A 23602-nucleotide genomic window follows, 5' to 3' on the forward strand; every position below is an offset into this window, starting at 1 on the left:
GGCGTCCGGACAATCGACGATCTCGTTCTTTTTAATTAGAAACCGAGTCCAGAATTTCCTGGCTGACTCTCCGGGCTGTTGGATTATATGATTTAGGTCATCGGCATTCGGAGGTTGGACGTATGTGCCGTGGAAGTTGTCAAGGAAGGCGCCCTCCAATTCCTCCCAGCTGCCAATGGAGCTTTTGGGCAGACTATTTAACCAGTATCTAGTTGGTCCCTTGATTTTGAACTGGAGGTATTTGATGGCGTGAAGATCATCACCATGGGCCATATGAATGTGGAGAAGAAAGTCCTCAATCCACACCACAGGGTCTGTTGTGCCATCATATGATTCGATGTTTACGGGTTTAAACCCTTCTGGGAAATCATGTCCCATTACTTCGTCAGTGAAGCAAAGGGGGTGTGTGGCGCCTCTATATCGGGCCAAGTCGTGACGTAGCTCGGATGGAGCTCGTCTGCGGTTTTCGGCTCGGACGTGGTTATGTTTGTCACATTCAGCCAGATGGCCATCATCGCGCATCGAGGCACGCCCCCGTGATCCATAGATTGATCTCATCTGGCATGCTCTCTTTTCCGAATCGTGTCGCAGGTCATGTGTATATCCTCGAGCTGTTGCATTTCTGTTTGTTTGGCTAGGTAGTGTGGGCTGATATTCGGCTTGAGGTGCCTTTTTGTCCCGGCCACGTGGTGGTCGGTCAGCTGCATTGTACCGTGGTAGGACGGGCTCCAGCGCCTCGTCATCGAATTGTGGTAATAGTTTGTGCTTCGGGTAGCTTTTGGTTGGGCGCTCAAGGCCATATTCCTTGGTTGCCAGGACTGTCGGATTTAGGGTTCCGGCAAAACCCTTGAGGTTCGAACACTAGGGTGCGCACGAAGATTTCCCCCTACCGAATCACGCCCTCAACCTCGCCGCGATCTCTAAGCTTAGCTCGATGAACTCACAACACAAGAGACACAAGATACTGGTACGGGCCACCGTTATGGTGTAATACCCTACTCCAGTGTGGTGGTGGTGGATTGCCTCTTGGGCTGATGATGAACAGTACAAGGGAAGAACAGCCTCCTGAGAAGAGGTGCTCTTGTGCTTGGTGGGTGTGAGGATGGTCTGAATCCGTTCTAACTTAGCTGAGGCTCGGTTCGAGATCAGTTGCCTCCTACTATGGTGGATAGTCCTATTTATAGAGGCCCTGGTCCTCTTCCCAAATATTGAGCGGGAAGGGATGCCACAACGGCCAATTTGAAGGGGGACAGGTAGTACAAGCTATCCTGACTAAAGGTGGTCTTTGCCTGTCAAAGGCGCTGGTGGTGACGCCGTCTTGGGCTCCATGGCGATCTCCGTCCTGCCGTCCTGCTGGTCTTGGTCTTGTTGCACCGATATGGAAACCTTTGCCTTATGCCTCGGTACTCCTCGTCTGCGCTTGCCCCCTTAGCACCAAAGAGGAAACAAGGACACTGCACGCGCTGGCGCCCGCCTGGCGCCTGCCTGGCCTTGGTCCTCATGGCTTGCATCACGGGAACCTCGCGAGGTACCCTTGCCTTGATCTCTTCGCCCCTCGCGAGCCTGCCTGGTGAGGCCTTTCCTGAGGAGGCCTTGTGTCATCCGCCTCATGAGGCTTGGCCCCTCAAGAGGGTCTTGCATGTTGGCTGATGAAGACGGGTCGTACCGGGCCGCTGGTGGAGCCATGCCGTGGGCCGCAGGCAGGCAAGTCTGGGGACCCCTGTTCCCAGAACGCTGATAGTAGCCCCCGGGCCCAAGGCACGCTCGGACTTGTCTTAACGGTGAAGCCAACACTACTAGAAAAAGGCCTGTTAGTGGCGCACCTATTTTTGCCATTAATGGCGCACTATAGGTGCGCCACTATTACCACACCACTAGTAATAAATACTAATGGCGCACATTTGGTGCGCCATTACTATGCCTAGAAGTGTGCCATTACTATCTGACTTAGTAATGGTGCACCACATAGAAGTGCGCCACTACTAACAAATTTTTTAAAAAAAAATCAAAAAAAATTTCAATTTTTTTCCATTTCTTTTCCTTAATCTCGGGTCAATATGCTTAATCACAAGTCAAATCGCACTTTGTGGTCAAACTTCCCAGAAGGTCACCCATCCTCACACTACTCCAGCCCGAGCACGTTTAACTTCGCAGTTCTATCCAACCCCAGCACCAACTCACTTGTTGATATATCTATCATATCAATCCTATTAAACCTTGTTGATGTCTAGGACTTTGTTCATGTTCATGAGTGATGAAATTTTGAAAAAATATTTCAAACTTCCCCGTCATATTACGTATCATATTTTGAACATTTTTTCCAAAAAAAATCGAAACCAATTTTTTTTCTGTTACTAGTGGCGCACCTAGCAAAAGGTGCGCCATTACTAACTTTGATTTTTTTTCTTCTGTTTTTCACCCTCTAGATCTTAAAAGCCTCGCATCTTTTATTCTGTTAGGTTTTTGGGGATTCTAAAAATCTTCAACAGGGTTCCCCCGGTTGAATTCGGATGTAACTTTTTGAGTAGATGATTTTTCATAAAAAAACTTTTTAATTCGAGTTCGTATGCAAAAGTTATGCCCATTTTACAAATTCCAGAGAGATTTTGCAAATAAAGTCGAAATTCATATTTGTAAATTTTCCCAACAAGTAGACCACATATCACATGGGAAATGTATTTTCTTTTATTTTTTTAACATTTCCATCATTTTCTTTTAATTTTTTTAAAACTGAAAAGGCGGTCCGGGGGTGCATTTGGTGGAATTTTTGGTCAAAGTTAGCAATGGCGCACCGTGGGTGTGGTGCACCATTACTAGTTAACTAGTAATGGCGCACAATCCCCAGGTGCGCCATTACTAGTTTTAAAAAAATAAATAAAAAAAATTGTTAGTAGTGGCGCACTGACTGTGTGGTGCGCCATTACTAGTTAAAACCAGTAATGGCGCACTATCCCCTGGTGCGCCATCACTAGTTTTGAAAAAAAAATTGTTACTAGTGGCGCACCGCGCACCGAGGGTGTGATGCGCCATTACTAGTTGAAACTAGTAATGGCGCACTATCCCCTGGTGCGCCATTACTAGTTTTGAAAATAAAAATAAATTTTTTTGTTAGTAGTGGCGCACCGTGGATGTGGTGCGCCATTAGTATTTGGAGTTTAATGGTGTACCTATATATGGCGCGCCACTGCTATATAGCAGTGGCGCACCACATACGTGGTGCGCCATTAATGTCCATATTAGCTATAGCCGTTTTTCTAGCAGTGCAAAGGACAAGTGCGGAGCGCCGCGGGCCCCAACAGCCTGCGGCCTTGGTCGACGCATGACGATTGATTGGACGTGGGCGCTGAGGGAGTCCTGGATTAGGGGGGTCCTCGGACAGCCGGACTATATACTTATGCCGGACTGTTGGACTATGAAGATACAAGATTGAAGACTTTGTCCTGTGTCCGGGTGGGACTCTCCTTTGCGTGGAAGGCAAGCTTGGCAATTCGGATATGAAGATTTCCTTCTCTGTAACCGACTCTGTTGTAACCCTAGCCCCCTCCCGTGTCTATATAAACTGGAGGGTTTAGTCCGTAGGACAAGAACAATCATAACCATAGGCTAGCCTCTAGGGTTTAGTCTCTACGATCTCGTGGTAGATCAACTCTTGTAATACTCATATCATCAAGATCAATCAAGCAGGAAGTAGGGTATTACCTCCATCGAGAGGGCCCTAACCTGGGTAAACATTGTGTCCCCCGCCTCCTATTACCATTAGCCTTAGACGCACAGTTCGGGACCCCCTACGCGGGATCCGCCGGTTTTGACACCGACATTGGTGCTTTCATTGAGAGTTCCACTGTGTCGTCACGATAAGGCTTGATGGCTCCTTCAATCATCTGTAACGATGCGATCCAGGGTGAGGTTTTCCTCCCCAGACAGATCTTCGTATTCGGCAGCTTCGTACTGCGGGCCAACTTGCTTGGCCATCTGGAGCAGATCGATAGCTACGCCCCTGTCCATCAGGTCGGGTTTGGAAGCTTGAACTACACTACCAACATCCGCGGAGACTTGATCTTCGACGGATTCAAGCCCATGACAGGTGCGCCGTACAATCATGATGAGCATGACTTAGATCTGCCGTCAGACGCTGTTCAGGAGAACGCACCTGCAGCTGCCCTGGCCCTAGATCCGGAGCAGATCACGGCGTCCGAGGACGGGTGGATAGACCCCGCCATGGAGGCCGCACACTCATCGGCGCTAGAGCCGAACACAAACTTTGCCTCCAAAGAGATCTATGTCATTGGACCCTCGGACTCGCCTCTGGCCATAGGTTCCGAACCACACGCATCCGTGCCTATCGAATCTGATTGGGCACCGATCATGGAGTTTACCTCCGCGGATATCTTCCAGCACTCACCCTTGGGAGACGTGCTGAATTCACCGAAATCTCTCTCCCTGTCAGGAGACTCTTGGCCGAACTATGTCTGGCTCGAGTGGGAAGCGGACGGCGAAGAAATTCATTCCCCACCCACCACCCACTTAATAGCCACTATCGACGACTTAACCGACATGCTTGATTTCAACTCCGAAGACATCGACGGTATGGACGACGATGCAGGAGAAGAACAAGAACCACCGCCCACAGGGCGCTGGACAACCACCTCATCATATGATATATATATGGTGGACACACCCCAAGAAAACAACGGCGAGGAACGGAAGGATGCAACAGAGGATAATCCTCTTGAGAAGCAACCAAAGTGACAACGTCGGCGCCACTCTAAATCCCACCACAGTAAAAATATTGATAACAGCGCAAGAAAGAATAACACCCCGGTTGACTCCAAAGGCAACAACGACCCCATGGACCCAGCAATGGAGCAGGATGAGCCAAGGGACGGCGAACACAGTCCGGAGCTGCTGTCCGATCATAGCGATGGTGGAGATAAAACTCATAAACCTGTCTCCGGAGAGGAGAACAGTCCGGACGATGATGTACCCATCATCCCGGAAAGGCACTTGGAACAAGAGAGCCTCCATAGAAGGCTTATTGCCACCGCGAGGAGCTTGAAGAAGCAGAAGCAAAGGCTTAAGGCCGCACAGGATACGCTCAACCGCAAATGGAACAAAGTGCTTGATACTGAAGAAAAATATGGTGGCGACAGCCACACAAAGAGCTACCCAAAGCGCAAGCTGCTGCCCAAATTCGACGACGAGGCCATAGAGCCCATTCTGCCGAAAAATAATACGACCGATCCGCCGGATCGACCACCCCATGGCCACAACAAGGCGGCTAGCGACGCCGCACACAAGTCAGCACACAATTTATGTGAGCACCTGGACAAAAAAGCTGGTATGGCTAGGTCCATCTATGTATCTAGGAAGCATGCTCCGCCGCAGGATCACGGCCACCAAAAAGACTATACTGATCAAATATCAGCTCAGAATCAACACCGAACACTACAACCGTCGGAAGCATGCCATGACATATCCAAACAGGGGTGCCGCACACCCCCTGTGCTTCACTGATGAGGTGCTGGATCACGAATTTTCAGAGGGATTTAAACCCGTAAACATAGAGGCATACGGCGGAACGACAGACCCTGCGGTCTGGATTGAGGACTTTATTCTTCACATCCACATGGCTCGCGGAGATGATCTCCACGCCATTAAATACCTGCCCCTCAAGTTGAAAGGACCAGCTCGGCACTGGTTGAAAAGCCTCCCCGAAAACTCAATTGAAAGTTGGGAGGAACTTGAGGATGCTTTCAGGGCCAATTTTCAAGGGACCTATGTCCGACCTAAGGATGCAGACGATTTAAGTCACATAATTCAACAACCCGGAGAGTCAGCTCGTAAGCTTTGGAACAGATTTCTCACCAAGAAAATCAAATCGTTGACTGCCCGGATGCCGAAGCCTTAGCGGCTTCCAAGCACAGTATCCGAGACGAATGGCTCGCCAGACACCTCGGCCAGGAAAAGCCGAGGACAATGACAGCCCTAACAAGCCTTATGACCCGCTTTTGCACGGGTGAGGACAGTTGGTTGGCCCGCAGCGGCACCAGCGACCCAGGCACATCCGAAGTCAGGGATGGCAATGGGAAGCCACGACGCAATAAAAACAAGCGTCGAAATAATGAAGATAACCCAGACAGCACGGCGGTAAACGCCGGATTCAGGGGCTCTCAACCCAGTCAACGGAAAAAACCATTTAAAGGCAACAGAGATGGACCGTCCAGCCTAAACAAAATTCAAGATAGATCATGTCAGATTCATGGCACCCCCGACAAACCTGTGAATCACACCAACAGAGAATGTTGGGTCTTCAAGCAGGCCGACAAGCTAAACATCGAACACAAGGGGAGGGAGCATCCAAGTGAAGACGAGGACGAACCGCGCCAGCCGAACACTGGGGGGCAGAAAAAATTTCCACCAGAGGTCAAAATAGTGAACATGATTTACGCAACACACATACAAAAGAGGATGCGCAAACATGCACTCCGAGACGTATACACTGTAGAGCCTGTCGCCCCCAAATTCAACCCATGGTCGGCCTGCCCGATCACTTTCGATCGCAGGGATCATCCGACTAGTACCCGACATGGAGGTTCGGCCGCCTTGGTGCTCGACCCAATAATTGACGGATACCATCTCACCCGGGTCCTTATGGACGGCGGCAGTAGTCTTAATCTGGTATATCAGGACACTGTCCGCAAAATGGGGATAGACCCGTCAAGAATTAGCCAAAGCAGTACTACCTTTAAAGGAGTAATCCCAGGCGTAGAGGCCCGCTGTACGGGCTCTCTAACATTATAGGTTGTATTCGGTTCTCCCGACAACTTTCGAAGCAAAGAACTAATCTTCGACATTGCTCCATTCCGAAGCGGCTATCACGCACTACTCGGAAGAAAGGCCTTTGCTCATTTCAATGCAGTTCTGCATTACGCTTATCTTAAACTTAAGATGCTCGGTCCACGTGGCATAATCACAATTAGCGGAAATACAGAGCGTTCTTTACATGCGGAAGAATATGTGGCGGCTCTAGCAGCGGAACGGCCTCTCCAACCAGAATAACTGATCGGTCGTCAAGACCACGGACGCGGTTTGACGTGTCCGGCGCACCACTAGTGGTAGCAGCCCAGATAAACCTGAGCTTGGGTGGATGGATATACCCCCATAGGTGGTGCTAGGGGCTGCCCGCATGTATTAAGGCTCATAATTCGGCTTGACCCTACTAGTACAATAATAGATTGCATTTTTATGGTTCATTAAGAATAACCAAATTTTCGCACGATCACACCAGATTCTTTCACCTGGGTTTTCTCTTTTCTACAGATGATCATCATGCTACACCCTTCCAAGATATGACACAACGGAGACAAAGGCGCAGACGTGTAGCAGGGCCCCGTTCAAAGGTTTCTTTTTAGATTAAGACCCTGTGTAAAACTTCTTTATTGTCTCTTGTTGCTTCACACCCTCCAGGCACTTAAAATGACCGAGAGCGATACTGGCGTTATTGGCATTTCATCGCCAGATCAATGCATGTACCTGGATATTCAAGGCTCATTATCGAGGGCGATACTCAGCCAAGTATATGTTTTAAAGTCCGAATACCTTCGGGAGTGTTCGGCGTCGCGAGTTTGGCCTTATATGCATCAGCTCCAAATCATGTCTTTGGTCAATAGTTGGGTTTGCTTGGCTCCCGTGTTTTGCTACCTTACGTTCTGCCCTATCGGCTAAGGTGGCACCGGGAGAACTACTGTGATTGTGCCCTGGTTCACTTGTATGAGCACCTCAGTAGAGAAAGCCGAAAACTGACTGTCATGATAAAGCAAGAGACTGGTCAACCACTCGATGACTCAACGGAATCTTCGCGATTCCTTTGCATTAACGAAGGACCAGTTTCTCGGTCAAGTATGTACGCGCACCATATTCGGATGATTGCGAAAGTACCAGGGGCTATATAGTAGCCCCACTGTCAAACTCCTATGGCTAAGTGAAAGTGTTAAAGCTATATAGTCTGATTGCCTTGTTCGCCGTGCTATCACCTCCTCAAACGGACCAAGACGTTGGATCAAGTGTGAGTATGCGCTTTACCGAACACCCCTGCATTATATGCGTGGGGGCTGAAGCCGACGACTGCAAACTTTCAGGTTATATACATACATACATACATAGCCGCACAGGAGGCACTCAATACTTTACGGGCAAAAGTATAAAAATAGCCTTTATAATGAAAATAGCATTGTTTTTACAATCAAGGTACATGTCACTGGAACATGGTACTCTTTGAGCACTGAGCCTCTATTAAACGGGCACCTTCCAGGACTTCTTCAAAATAGTGCTCGGGTGAGTTCTGACCCAAGGGCGGACCCCTGGCTGCAACAGCGGTGGCCTCCATCTCTGCCCAGTATGTTTTAACACGGGCAAGAGCCATCCACGCACCCTCTATGAACGCCGACCTCTTGAAAGCATTGATATGCGGCACAACACAAAGAAATCATTGCACTAAGCCAAAATAACTATCCGGACTTGGTTCCTTCGGCCAAAGGTGATCCACGACAGACCTCATGGCAAGCCCGGATAATCTATGGAGCTCGGCCCATTCGGCCATTTGCTCATTCAGCAGCAGCGGACGCCTTGGACTACTGAACTGCGACCAGAACAATCTTTCCACCTAATGATCTTTCTGATCTTTGAAATAATCAGTCACATCAGTAGCACTTTTTGCTAAATCCAAGTATGCGTCTGCCGAACTCCACAATTGATCAAGAGGGGCATACTTCGGATCGCCGAACTTCGTCCGCAATAAGAAGGGCTTCCCAGCCGTGATATCTCTGGCTTGATGAAGCTCCTCCCGCGCCGCTCTGACTTTAGAGCGCGTCTCCTTGGCTGCTTCCAAAGCCTTCTTCAAGTCAGCCGCTTTCGCTTGGCTTTCCCTTTCGAGGAGCTCATAGCGGCTGGCGGCATTTTGCAGCTCAAGAGCCATGTTGGCTATTTTATCTTCTCTCCGGCAATAAGCAGCCTGTTCGGCTTTTAACTCTTTGGCTGCCTTCAGGGCGCCTGCATCGCTTCTCCTGGCTTGTTCCTTGGCTCGGGCAAGTTCTGCCCAAAGGGTCTCCACGGCGGCAGCTCCATCTGCAGTCAAAGCATATTATAGATACTAGCATTATGCTCCTCTTAATATTTGCTGACCACCCGAATATACATACCTTCTGCCTCGTCAAGCTGCTTGTTCACAAGCTGATGTCCGCATCCGCCACGTCAAGCTGCCGCCTCAACTCGGCAAAATCAGCAGTCCGGTCAGCCGCCGGACCCTCAGCCGCCTACGCATGAAAGCAGCGCTATCATTACCTGAGATTATGTTCCTCTGATTACCGCCTCTGGACGACAACCAGAGTCTTAGGGGCTACTACCTATACAGAGCACACCTAGTGTGCGCGGTAAAATTAAAAATATATATTACTTTGCGTACCTCAAAGCCTCTTAGCAGGCTCGCAAAAGCTTCATTCAACCCACTTTTGGCGGCTGAGATCCTCTCAACCACCGTACCCATTAGGGTACGATGTGCCTCTGAGATAGCCGCTTGCTCCAAAAGATCCATCAACGTGTCCGGTTGTACATCGGACAATCCCGAGCTCTTTTTGTTGTTCTCCTTAGGAGCCGAATACTCCGGACTTCAGGCGGCCGAAGAGTTACCTTTTGGCCTTTGTGCATTAGGAGAAATCCTCCGCGACGACACCTCGGGGTCGTTCGCCCCATGAGGCGGGGAGGAAGGAGGAGGCATTTCGCTCTCCATCATCTCCGGAAGAAGATCCCTCGAAGATGAATTTTGTTGAGGAGGGCTACGAGCCGGAGTGCAAAATATATGTCTCGGTTATTATTTTCAGAGATAAAGCAGGATATATTTATCAAAGTACTTGTGTTCACTTACAGCTGAGTTGATGGTTGGCCCCCTTGCGGGAGCTATGCAGAAAGGACGCCCTCCGGGGGAGGGCCCCCTGGCGAAGGTTTCTTCCCTCGTTTGGAAGCCTTCGCTTCCAAATCTTCAGGAGCGCCCCTTTTCTTCCCGTGGGGAGAAGGGATTCTAGATTCACCTCCCTGAACATCCTCCTTCACGGAGGCATTAATTCCCCCGGTTTGGATGTGTAACGTATGAAGCCCGCCTTCGGCTTCTTTATTCCTCCCCTCATCTTCTCCTGATAGCGCTTGATACAGCGCGCGAGCCAGCATCCTGGTTAGAACAGGATCTGGCGAGCCTTCGAGAAGAGGGGCCGAACACCTGATCCTCTCCGCCTTCCTTATCCAGTCCTGGCATAGGGCAATTTTTTAGAATGATGTTGTAACAAATATAATAACAGCAGGTTCGGTCGCAGAGTTACTTACTTGGGTATCTGGACGGTTGCAGTTCAGACCCGCATCCTCGGTGGTGTCCGGACACTTTATTCGTGATGCGAAGAACAATCGATACATCCCTTCGAGCGTCACAGCGAAGAAGTGTTGAATGGTTCACGGTCCTTCCGGGTTGAACTTCCACATACGGAGAGATCGACGTTGGCATGGCAGGACTCGACGAACTAGCATTACCCGAATCACTTTGACAAGACTGCCATCCCTCTTGAGAAGATCTCAGATGCGGCTTTGTAATGTCAGCACGTCATTTACTGGCCCCTAGTCCAGCCCTTTGTTGACCCATGACGCCAGTTGGGGCGGAGGGCCCGGGCTGAAGGCTGGGGCAGGCGCCCGCTTTGTACCTCGGGGTGCTGTGATGTAGAACTACTCCCGTTGCCATAAGTTGGACACTTCCGGGAAGGAGCCCTTTGGCCATAGGGCGTCGGCACATTTGCTTATTATAGCACCTCCGCACTCCATGTGTCGCCCGTCGATCATCTTCGGCTTCACATTGAAGGTCTTGAGCCACAAGCCGAAGTGTGGGGTAATGCGGAGGAAGGCCTCACATACGACGATAAACGATGAGATGTGAAGGATGGAATCTGGAGCTAGATCATGAAAATCTAGCTCGTAATAGAACATGAGCCCTCTTACAAAGGGATCAAGACTAAATCCTAGCCCTCAGAGGAATTGGGAAACGAATACAACACTCTCGTTGGGTTCGGGAGTGCGGATAACCTGCCCTTGAATAGGTAGCTTGTGGGGCATTTTGGCGGTCAGATACCTAGCCTCCCTAAGCTTCTTGATGTCCTCCACTGTGATAGAAGAGACCATCCACCAGCCTTGAAGGTTGGATCCGGACATGATTGAAGGTCCGAAGCGCTTAGCCTGAACCTTGGGTGCTGGAACTCAAGGTAGGGGAAGGGGAGGATCGGGAGTGGAAAGAAAAGGACGGGTCTGGAGCTCTTTATAAAGAGGGTGAATATCAAGCGTCCCCTGCGTGGCCATTTGGAACTTGCCTAAAACCGAGGAGTCATGCTAACAGCACGATTGGGTTACCGACGCTCGTATTGATGAGAATCCCGTGATAAGGGGGACACGATCTCTGCTTCGACAAGATGTGCCAATAAAACCGCCTCGCAATACATGCAATAGTAGGCCGGGAAAAAACAGTTTGTATAATGACCGGGCCGTGGCGTGATGTCACGCTATGAAAAGTTTTCAGCAGATTAGATTTGTGGAACATTGTGCTCTCTACGGTGGTATGTGGAATTTGTTTTGCAGAGCCGGACATGATCCTTGTGTTCAAAATCTTCTATGGAGTATTCGGAGAAGGAACCCGCCTTGCAATGCCGAAGACAATCTGCGCGCCAGACTCATCGTCATTGAAGCCAGGTTCAGGGGCTACTGAGGGAGTCCTGGATTAGGGGGTCCTCGGACAGCCGGACTATATACTTATCCCGGACTGTTGGACTATGAAGGTACAAGATTGAAGACTTTGTCCCGTGTCCGGGTGGGACTCTCCTTTGCGTGGAAGGCAAGCTTGGAAATTCGGATATGAAGATTTCCTTCTCTGGAACTGACTCTGTTGTAACCCCCTCTCCGGTGTCTATATAAACCGGAGGGTTTAGTTCATAGGAAAAGAACAATCATAACCATAGGCTAGCTTCTAGGGTTTAATCTCTATGATCTAGTGGTAGATCAACTCTTGTAATACTCATATCATCAAGATCAATCAAGCAAGAAGTAGGGTATTACCTCCATCGAGAGGGCCCAAACCTGGGTAAACATTATGTCCCCCGCCTCCTGTTACCATTAGCCTTAGACGTACAGTTCGGGACCCCCTACCTGAGATCCGCCGGTTTTGACACCGACAGGCGCCTCCGCTTCCCCATGCTGCCTCGGCAACTGCTCGAATTGAAGAGTCCCTGCTACATGCAAAAAGGGTTATCATTACCTGCGATCATGGAGGTCGACGGTTGGCCTCCCTTTGGCTATAAATGAGAAGGGGTGAAAGCCCCCGTCGCCCATCTCTTCCCATTCCACTCGCTTCTCCTCCCTTGCTCTGTTGCTTGTAGCGTCCCCCATGGTGCCCGTTAAAAGGTTTTCGGCCGCGGAGAAGGGGAAGGCTTGCCAGGAAGCGCCTAGCTCTCCTCCGCCCAAGCGCCGACGCGGTTTCCCTCGCAAGCATTCCACGACCCCCGTCATGGCTCCCCGCGGCTGCGGTGGTGGCCCTTCACGTGGTGGGGGCCGCTCATGTCGAGGCAGCTCGGTTGGTGGAGGAAGGCGTGCTATGGCCGCGCGGCCTCCCCGGCCGCGCTTCCACTCGGCGAAGGAGCTGCCATTCGTCGTGTGGTCGTAAAACCCGGCCGGCAACTGGCTTCAGCTCCCGTGCTTCTTCGACGGTGAGCTGCCGGCCGCTGGCCCAGGCGGGCTCTGGTTGCAGGTAGACGGCTGCTGTAGCAGGGCCTCCTGGGTCGCGGTGGAGGTCTCCATCACAGGCAACACAGCCTTGGCCCAAGGCTGGCTGATGTTTGCCCGCGCGTGTGGTCTGGGCAGGTGGTGCACCCTCCACTTCAAGTATGACGGCGACGCGACCCTCTACATGAGGGTGTTTGAAGAGGATGGCCGCTGCGTCGGGTGCTGCCCTGAAGACAATGACGGCGATGAGGTGCTCGGTCTTGGCAACGGTAGTGATGAGGGCGAAGGCGAACCCGCTCCCAACGCCGACCGCGGCTCGTCAAGCTACAGTGGCTCTTACTCCGGCGATAGCTCCTCCAACGGTGACTACGATCAACCACCACGCTGCCGTGCCCGCCTCGAGGGAGGCAGCGGGTCGTCCCGTCACTGTGCTCCGGTAAAGCATGAGGTGGGGTCTGGCTGAGCTCAGGAGGTCGTCGTAGATCCCTCCTCGTGAACTGCTGCGAGGCGCATGCTGCTTTTGTTTGTTTTCCTTCGTTCCTGCATTGAGAGAGACAAGTATGGGGCCCCGTGGGGGTGTGCAATAAACTATGATTTCCTAGTTAACATGCTGTGTTTATTGTTCCTATGCCGTGTCATGGCATCGTTGTTGTACGTCAGCGTGTAGGAATAACTTAGCTTGGCATGTTTGAAGTAGTTTCCGCCTCACGAGGTGCCCGCTTCAGGCCTTGCTGGGCACTTTAGTAGATGCAAAAAACTCGTTAAGAGACTATCATTTTCTGAACCCTGGTCGGAAGGGCTGCTGGCCGTGGCCCGACACTTCGTGTCACGGTACCCGAGGGGCACGGACTGAGGGGGGTGCTCTAGCTGCGAATTCGAACGAGAGTGCCTCGCGAAAAATCAGAAGGAAAAAGGCTCACGAGGGCACAAAAGGCTCATAAGGGCACCCGTACAGCCCCCTCGCGAGGTATGCGATAGAGAGCAAGTCAGACAAAGAGCCGAAGGCAGAAAATAGAGGCAAAGGGCGATGGAACAGAACCGGCAAAGAACATCATAAGCAACTTCAGTCAAAGAAGGGTGAGCCAACTACGGAAAGCAAATGAAAAGCCGCGTCCGGCACCTAGTGTAGTCTTCAAGTCTTCTCACCAGCGCGGAGCTAAGTGCTGCCACTGGGCGTGGGAGGGAGCCCCGAGGCCCAAGGGTGGCACTCCTGAGACTCCGGGGCATGTACATCCCCACTCATTATTATGTTAGAGTGTCACGGGCGGCGAGCTTCACAGGCACTTAACCTTCTTCACAGGCACCGGGCCTTTCTTCAGGGGTAGAACTTCCGGAGGTGCTGGATGTTCAAGGCGTTCTGGATGGGTACCTAGTCCTGGGTCTCCAGGCGCGCGGCGCCCCTGGAGACATGGACAACCTTGAACAGGACCTCCCACATGGGTGAGAGCTTATGCAACCCTTCCCTGGAGAGCACCCCGCCTCAGGACGAGGTCACCCACCTCAAGCGTCCTGGGGCGAACGCTGCGACAGTGATACCGCCACAGCGCCTGCTGATATCTTGCCGCCCGTAGCGTGGCTTCACGGTGGCGTTCCTCCCCCATCACGAGGTCCATCCCCCGCATGGCGTCCTGTTGCGCCTCATCACACGCCAGGACCCGCGTGGAGCGATGCCTGACCTCGTGAGGGAGAACTGCTTCTGCTCTGTAGACGAGGAAGAACGGGGTCTCGCCCATTGGCTTGGTGGCAGTGGTGCGGATGGACCACAACACGGACTGGAGCTCGTCGTGCTAGCCCCTGCCATGGGCCTCAAGCTTCTTCTTGAAGGTCCTGGTCTTGAGGCCCCTCAGGACCTCCGCGTTGGCGCGTTCGGCCTGGCTGTTGCTCCGGGGGTGCGCCACTGAAGGGTAGCAGATCTGTGTTCGAAGGTTAGCACCACATGTCTTGAAGAGATTGCTAGTGAACTGCGAACCGTTGTCGGTGATGATGCGGTTAGGGACCCCAAACCGGCTCACGAGGCCTTTGATGAACTTGAACGCAGAGCCGGCTGGGATGGTGCGGACGGCTTCCACCTCCGCCCACTTGATGAACTTGTCGATGGCGACGTATAGGTAGCGGTAGTCCCCAGGCGCTCGAGGGAATGGGCCTAAGTTATCCAGCCACCAGACCGCGAACAACCATGAGAGCGGGATGGTTTGAAGGCCCTGTGCTGGCTGATGGATCTACTTGGTGTGGAACTAGCAGGCCTCGCAGGACTTCACCAGCTAAGTCGCGTCGTTGAGTGCCGTAGGCAAATAGAATTCGCTGGGAAATGCCTTGCCGATGAGGGTCTGCACGACGAGTGGTGCCCGCAATCTCCATCGTGTATGTTGTCCAGCAGCTCTTTCCCCTGTTCCCTGGGGATGCAACATAGGAAAATGTCATTCGGCCACTTTCGGTATAGCTCACCATCCTGGATGCAGTAGGCCGTGACCTGTCGGGCCACGCGCTCCGCATCCTCCTCTTTCTCCGGCAGCGTCCCTTGCGCCAGGTATTCCTTGAATTCCTTGCTCCAGCATCCCTCCCGAGGCTCCAGTGCCAAGAGTAGGCACGCTCCCGAAGTCGGGCCATAGGCCGGGGCTCCTGTGGCAGGTGGTTGAGGGAGTTCCTCCCGAGGCTGTGCCATTCTTGAAAGTGGTGGTGCCACTAATGGCTTGAAGAGTCATTCCACGAAAACGCCAGGCTCCTGGGGCAGCCGTTTGTACGCCCTCCTGGCGATGTCGCCAGCCTCTTTGTTGGTGCCGCGGAGCACATGCTGCAACTCCAGCCCCCAAAACTACTTCTCCATCTTGCGTACCTCCGCGAGGTATGCCTCCATGTGCTCGTCCTTCGGCTCGTACACCTAGTTGGAGAAGTTGACGAGGAGTTGTGAGTCGCCCTTGATGACGAGGAGCTTCACTCCTAGTGCCACTGCAGCTTTCAGGCCTGCTATGAGACCCTCGTATTCTGCTATGTTGTTGGAGACCTTCTCACCCTGCTGGAAGTAGAGCTGTACGGCGTAGTAGAGCTGGTCCTGAGTGGCTGATATAAGCACTGCTCCAGCCCCGCGCCCTGCCGCGCGAAGGCACCATCGAAATACATGACCCAGCCATCTGGTGCCTCACTTCATGGGGAGAGGGACTGATCCTCGCCCACCTTGAGCTCTGGTGCGTCTGTCCATTCAGCCACGAAATCGGCAAGTGCGGCTTCCTTGATGATCCTGGTTGTGCTAAACTCCAACTGAAATGCCTGCAGCTCGATGTTCCATTCGGCGACCCTCCCAACGGAGTTGGGGCTCCTGAGCACCCTTTCCAACAGGTAGGCCGAGACGAACTTGATGGGGTGACCTTGAAAGTAGTGCCGCAGCTTACGCGAGGCCACCAAAAGCATGAGTAAGAGCTTCTCAGGCATGGGGTACCATGCTCTTGCATTCCGCAACACCGTGCTGACGAAGTACACTGGATGCTCGACAAGGGTGGGTGCACTGACGTGGCCTGTGTCTTCCGGAGGTTGAGGCGCCTCCTGAGATAATGGAGCCCCCAGCGCCTGGTCGCTTGGTGGGACCTCTTCAGGCCCGGGGGCGTCGTCCTACTGAGCTTGGTCCCTTGCTGCCGCTGTCGTGGTCCTCGCGAGGCTTTCCTGGTCTTGTGTTGCCCCGGCTGAGGCCGTAGCTGGGCGGGACGTGCCCTTAGCCTGGCGCTCCTCCCGAACCGCCACCAGGGCTGCGCTGGCGGAGTAGGGAGTGGTGGCAAGGTAGAGCACCAGGGGCTCGAGAGGGCGCGACGCCACCATCACGGGAGGGCCGGTCAGGTATTTCTTGAGGTCTTGAAACGCTTGGTCGGCCTCCTGTGTCCACTAAAATGGGCCCTTTTTCTTCATCAGCTTGAAGAAGGGTAGGGCACGCTCCCCCAGCTTGGAGATGAAGCGCTCTAACGTGTTCACGTGACTGGCGAGCTTCTGCATTTCTCTGAGGGTTCGCGGCGGACTCATGTCTTCGATTGCCTTGACCTTCTCCGAGTTGGCCTCGATCCCCCTGTGGGACATGAGGAAGCCCAACAGCTTCCCGGAAGGGACGCCGAACACACACTTCTCTGGGTTGAGTCACAGGTCTACCTGGCGGAGGCTCGCGAAGGTCTCCTCCAAGTCCTGGATCAAGGTCCTTACCTCCCGAGATTTCACCACAATGTCGTCGACGTAAGCCTCGACGTTCCTCCCGAGCTGCCGGCCCAAGGCAATGTGCATCAGCCATTGGAAGGTCGCGCCCGCGTTGCGCAACCCGAACGGCATGCAAGTGTAGTAGTACACCCCGCATGGGGTCAGGAAGGCTGTCTTCTCCATGTCTTCTATCGCCATCTGGATCTGGTGATAACCCGAAAACGCATCTAGGAAGCATAGCAGATCGCACTCGGCGGTGGAGTCAACGATCTGGTTGATGCGGGGAAGCGGGAACGGATCTTGGGGGCAGGCTTTATTGAGGTTAGTGAAGTCGACGCACATGCACTCCTTTCCCCCCTTTTTTCGCACGAAAAGGGGTTCGCCAGCCATTCGGGGTAGCGAACCTCACGAATAACACCTGCTGCCTCCAGCTTGCGGGTTTCTTGGATGATGAAGGCCTACTTCTCTGTGGACTGCCGCCTCGCCTTCTACTTCACAAGGCGTACATTGGGGCACACTTTCAGGTGATGCTCGATCACCTCCCTTGGGACCCCCACTAGCTGCTTGGGTTCCCATGCGAACACCTTCTTGTTCGAGCGCAAGAACTTCACCAGTGCCTTCTCTTGGTCAGGGTCAAGGTCAGCACCTATGGTGAAGGTGGCTCCCGAGGACCCGTCTTCCTCAACCGGCACCTGCTTGGTCTCTGCCTTATCCTGAGTGAACAACTGCTTCTTCTTGGTTGGCGCAGCTTCCATGGCCTTAGAGGCATCCACGTCGGTGGGCTGCGCCACCGCGGCGGCCTTGAGGGCAAGCTTGAGCGCCATAAGAGCCTCCTTGGTATCTCCAGCTATGGTGAGGACGCCCTTGCTTCCGGGCATCATCATGAGGTTGTAGGCCGGATGGGTTGCTGCCAAGAACTGAGCCAAGGCAGGGTATCCGAGGATGGCGTTGTATGGGAGGCCGATGTGGGCAATGTCGAAGTCGACCAACTTGGTGTGGTAGTTGTCACAGGTGCCAAAGGTCATGAGAAGGCGGATCTGCTCCAGGGGGCTGGAGGAACCGCCTCCGACGCCTGAGAAGGGCTTGCTGGGATGGAGCCGCTCCAGCGGCACGTGGAGGAGGCTGAAGGCCTCCACCGAGAGCACGTTGAGGCCAGCACCACCGTCGATGAGGGTCTTGGTGACGGCCACGTGGCATATGGTGGGCGTGCAGAGCATCAGGAGCACGCCCGAGCAGGTAGTGGTGACGGGGTGGTCTTTCGAGTCGAAGGTCAGGTTGGCTTTGGGCGCCACCCAACCTGGGGGAGCTCCTGGCTGCGCGAGGGCAGTGCTGATCTGGCAAAAGAACGGCTTGGCGTGGTGGTCTAAGGGTGGCACTTGTGAGCCGCCGAGGAGGGTCGTGACCGCGCGGGGCGCCGGAGCCGCGAAGCGCGCAACAAAGAGACTGCGTAGCTCCTCCCAAGATGCCACCGTGGACCCAGGAAGGTTGAGCAGCCAGGCGCGCGGGACGCCAGTAAGGGCCACGGGAAGCCAGTTGGCCATGACCTTGTCGTCGCCTCCGGCCTTAAGGACGGCCTCCTCGTACACCAGCAGGAAAACCACCGGGTCCGCCGCGCCGTCGTAGCACGGTGGTATCTCCGGCTTGAACTTGGGCGGCCACTGTACCCGCCGTAAGGCGGGGGCCAAGGCTCGGAGCCCCCTGGCCCCATCACTGGCACCGGTTGCCGGGGCCAGAGGTGCGATGTCCGCCATGAGGGAGAAGCACGGTGTTGGCGGAGTGCGGGCCGATGGAAGGAAAGCTCCAGCGCACCCCTACCTGGCGCGGCAAATGTCGGATTTAGGGTTCCGGCAAAACCCTTGAGGTTTGAACACTGGGGTGCCCATGAAGATTTCCCCCTACCAAATCACGCCCTCAACCTCGCCGTGATCTCTAAGCTTAGCTCGATGAACTCACAACACAAGAGACACAAGGTTTATACTGGTTCGGGCCACCATTGTGGTGTAATACCCTACTCTAGTGTGGTCGTGGTGGATTGCCTCTTGGGTTGATGATGAACAATACAAGGGAAGAACAGCCTCCTGAGAAGAGGTGCTCTTATGCTCTGTGGGTGTGACGATGGTCTAAATCCGTTCTAACTTAGCTGAGGCTCGGTTCGAGATCAGTTGCCTCCTACTATGGTGGCTAGTCCTATTTATAGAAGCCCTGGTCCTCTTCCTAAATATTGAGCGGGAAGGGATGCCACAATGGCCAATTTGAAGGGGGACAACTAGTACAAGCTATCCTGACTAAAGGTGGTCTTCGCATGTCAAAGGCGCTGGTGGTGACGGTGTCTTGGGCTCCACGGTGACCTCCGTCCTGCCGTCCTGCTGGTCTTGGTCTTGTTGCACCGATATGGAAACCTTTGCTATGCCTAGGTACTCCTCGCATGCGCTTGCCCTCTTAGCTCCAAAGGGGAAACGAGGACACTGCGCGCTTGTTCCCGCCTGGCCTTGGTCATCATGGCTTGCATCACGGGAACCTCGCGAGGTACCCCTTGCCTTGATCTCTCCGCCCCCTCGCGAGCCTACCTGGTGAGGCCGCTCCTGAGGAGGCCTTGTGTCATCCGCCTCGCGAGGCTTGGCCCCTCGCGAGGGTCTTGCGTGTTGGCTGATGAAGACGGGCCGTACCGGGCCGCTGGTGGAGCCACGCCATGGGTCGCAGGCAAGCAAGTCTGGGGACCCCCGTTCCCAGAACACCGACAAGGACGTCAGTCCATCTTTCATTGAGCAGATCTTGATCAGCTTGAAGCTGCTGCTGCTTCTTTTTCAGGCTTTCTTGCAGTGGCAATTAGCTGATGCTTAAAGCGTTCCTATTCGGCAGGCTCTTCAGGCACGATGAAATCTTCGTCACCGAGGCTAAACTTGTCCTCGAAGAGCGGAAGGTAGTTGCTATCCTCCGAGTCTTCGTTTGTGGCCTGTTCGCCAGGGCTGACTCGCCCATCATCCCGTTCCTCCTGTTCGGAGGTTGGCTCAACGGGGTCTTCGTTGTTTTCGGCACCGTTCGGAGTATCGTCCTCCTCTGTGATGGTATTGCTGTTTTTACTACGGCGTGGCTTAGAGCAGCGCCGCTGACATTGGCGCTTCGGCTGTGTCTTAGGAGGTTTATCCTCAACTGGATTTTTATCGTTGCCGTTATTTTCTTTGGGTGTATCCACCATGTATATGTCGTACGAGGAGGTGGTTGTCCAATGCCCCGTAGGCAGTGGTTCCTGATCCTCTCCGGCATCATCGTCCATACTGTCGATGTCTTCGTTGTCGTAGTCAAGCATGTCGGTTAAGTCATCGACAGTGGCTATGAAGTGGGTGGTGGGTGGGGAACGAATTTCCTCATCATCCACTCCCCATTCGAGCCGGACATAGTTCGGCCAAGAGTCCCCTGACAAGGAGAGGGATCTTAATGAGCTTAATATGTCGCCAAAAGGCGAGTGCTGGAAAATGTCCGCGGAGCTGAACTCTAAGACCGGTGCCCAATCAGGTTCGATGGACACGGTGGCACGTGGTCCAAAGCCCCTAGCTGGAGACGAGTCCGGGATTCCGGTAACACAAGCCCAGCCTGATGTTGGGTCTATGTGCGGTTCGACTGTTCGAGCGCCGCTGGGTCTGCGGCCTCCACGGCGGGGTTGAGCTTCCCGTCTTTGGACAACGCAGTCCTCTCCGGCTCTAGGGACAGGGCGGTAATAGGTGCTATCTCCTGTGTGTGTCCAGATGACAGATCTAGGTCATGTTCATCATGGTGGCTGTGGAAAACCATCATGGGCTCGAATTCGTCAAAGATCAAGTCTCCGCGGATATGGGCCACAAAATTCAGGCTTCCAAATCTGACCTGATGGCCAGGGGCATACTATCGATCTGCTCTAGATGGCCAAGCGAGTTGGCCCGTAGTGCAAAGCCACCGAATACGAAGATCTGTCTCGGGAGCAAGGTCTCCCCCTGGACTGCATTATTGCAGATGATTGATGGAGCCATCAAGCTTATCTTCGACGACACAGAGTGTCGGCGTTTTGGGAACGGGGGTCCCCAGACTTGCCTACCTGCGGCCTGCGGCGTGGCTCAAGTGGTGGCCCAGTACAACCCATCTTCATCAGCACAAGACTCAAGACCCTCGCGAGGGGCAAAGCCTCGCGGGGCGGATGGCACTAGGCTTCCTCGGGAGCGGCCTTGCCAGGCAGGCTCGCGAGGAGGCGGAGAGATCAAGGCAGGGTGCCTCATGAGGTGCTCATGATGCAAGCCATGACGATCGAGACCAGGCGGGCGCCGGCCAGCACTGTGTCCTTGTTTCCTCTTTGGTGCAAAGGGGGGCCAGCACAGACGTGGAGTACCGAGGCATCAAGCAAAGGTTGCCATTTCAGTGCAACGAGACCAAGACCAGCGGAGCAGCAGGATGGAGGTCACTGTGGAGCCCAAGATGGCGTCATCACCAGTGCTTTTGGCAGTCGAAGACCAACTTTAGTCAGGATAACTTGTACTAGATGTTCCCCATTCGAAATGGCCGTTGTTGGCACCCTTCCCGCTCAATATTTGGGAAGAGGACCAGGGCCTCTATAAATAGGACTAGCCACCACCGAGGAAAGGAGGATTCATCGAGTGCACATTAGAGAGAGAGAGGCGATCGAACTCACCCAAGCAGTTCATCGCACCAGCTCAAGAACACCTCTCGCGAGGCTGTTCTTCCCTTGTACTGTTCATCGTCAACCCCTGAGGCAATCCACCACACCACACACTGGAGTAGGGTATTACACCACATCGGTGGCCCGAACCAGTATAAATCTTGTGTCCCTCGTGTTGTTCATCTTTTTTAGCTTAGATCTCACGAGGCGATCGGACGTAGATCGGTAGGGGAGAGATCTTCGTGCGCACCCTAGAGTTCGAACCTTAAGGGTCTGCCGGAACCGCACATCCGACATTTGGCGCGCCAGGTAGGGGTGCGCCGAAGTCTTCCTTCTTCCGTCCTACGTTCCGCCGCTTCACCGCCTGCATGTCCGGCGACCCGACGGCCAACTCCGACCGCTGGGCGGCATGGCCTGCTCGTGCCGTGCCGCCTGCCCAAGGTGACCTCAACCCCGCACCTCAGGCAGCCCGCACCTCGCAGAATGCTGAGGGGCGCGGGCGGCGCTGTCAGGCGTCCTCTGCCCTCACTCCATGACAAGTACGATCGACATCAAGGGCCTCAAGCCACGCTGCGGCTACAGCACCGCACACCCGACGGGAGCAGGAAAACATGAAGGCCGCGCGCACGGTGGCACGAGAGCTGCTGTAGTGTAGACTGCAAGAAAGCGGCCGCGACGTGCTGCTGGAAAGCATCGCCGAGCTCCTAGATGCCGTTGCGTCAGGGGCTCCGCCGTTCTGCGTCCAGCTTCCACCCTAGGCCCCGGGAGGATCACGAGGCAGGACCGATCCGTGCCCACGCGCCCTCGGGTGCGCCTCAAGGTTTCATCAACACCAGCCTGGTCATCAGCGCCGAGCAGCAAGCTACGTCGGCACCGCCCTGGTAAGCGAGGGCATGCGCATCGCTGCCTTTGGTCCCAGCGGGCCGCCACCCTACCGTCCCCAAGATGGAGCTTCAAGTCGAACTGCATGCCATGCGGAGCACCACGGTGAGGCCTTTGGGGTGGTGGCCTCGGAGGCCCATGTTCCCCACATGGTGGATCGAGGGTACGCGCTGGAGGAAGACCATGGCTCGTTCCTTGGGTCAGGCTGGTAGGAAGAGGCGCCAGAAGCCGAGCTCTTTCAGGAGCCTAATGGGAGCCTCGACAACTACTGGGTACTGCTAATTCCTCAGGAGCAGGCTTATGCTAACCATGGGTCGCAGGAGGTTCAGGTCACCGCAGCGGATGGCTGCCCCAGTGTGGCAATCTCCTTCCCCTCGGGAGGAGGGCACTCGGGGCAGAAGGAGAGGGGTCGGGAGCCAGGCTCCTCCCCATGGCGTGCGGAGCAAGGTGTTCTTCGGAGGTAGGCCTTCTGTCGGGGAGGTGCCCCAGGGCCTGCCCCCGGCAGAGGACCCGTGGTCGTCGGGGGAACCGCTGGCATCCCCTTTTCCCCGTTGGCATCGTCCTGGTTTCTGGTCGCCGTCGATGGGGTCAAGGGTGGCGCAAGGCGGGCCCCTCATCTGGCGATATGAAGCAAGGCCAGTACCTGTGAAGAAGGTCGAGTGCCTATGAAGCTCGCCGCCCGTGACACTCTCACGTAATAATGAGTTGGGGTTGTACACGCCCTGGAGGTCTCCAGAGAGCCGCCCTCGGGCCTCGGGAGCTCCCTCCCATGCCCAGTGGCAGCACTTAGCTCCGCGCTGGTGAGAAGACGTCGAAGACTAGACTAGGTGCCGGACGCGGCCTTTTGCTCTTGCTTTCTTTTTCATGCGAACAAGCTTTCTCGTCTTGGATCTAAAGTTGAAGTCGAATTTGTGTTTGTGTGTGCGGGGAGGGGTGTCGTGTCTTATTCGTGTGCTTTCTTGTGCTTCGATTTCTGCTCAAGTTGGAATTCACACTAGCTGCCTCCCTCTCGCGGGCCCCTCATGAGTAGGGCAGGGCCCAGCAAGTGCACCCGCCATCCCGCGGTCGGCGTTCACCCCAGCCAGGCTCTCGCCGCATGGTTAAGCG

The sequence above is a fragment of the Triticum aestivum genome, chromosome 3B (genome assembly GCF_018294505.1).
Source record: "Triticum aestivum cultivar Chinese Spring chromosome 3B, IWGSC CS RefSeq v2.1, whole genome shotgun sequence".
Classification (NCBI taxonomy): Eukaryota; Viridiplantae; Streptophyta; class Magnoliopsida; order Poales; family Poaceae; genus Triticum; species Triticum aestivum.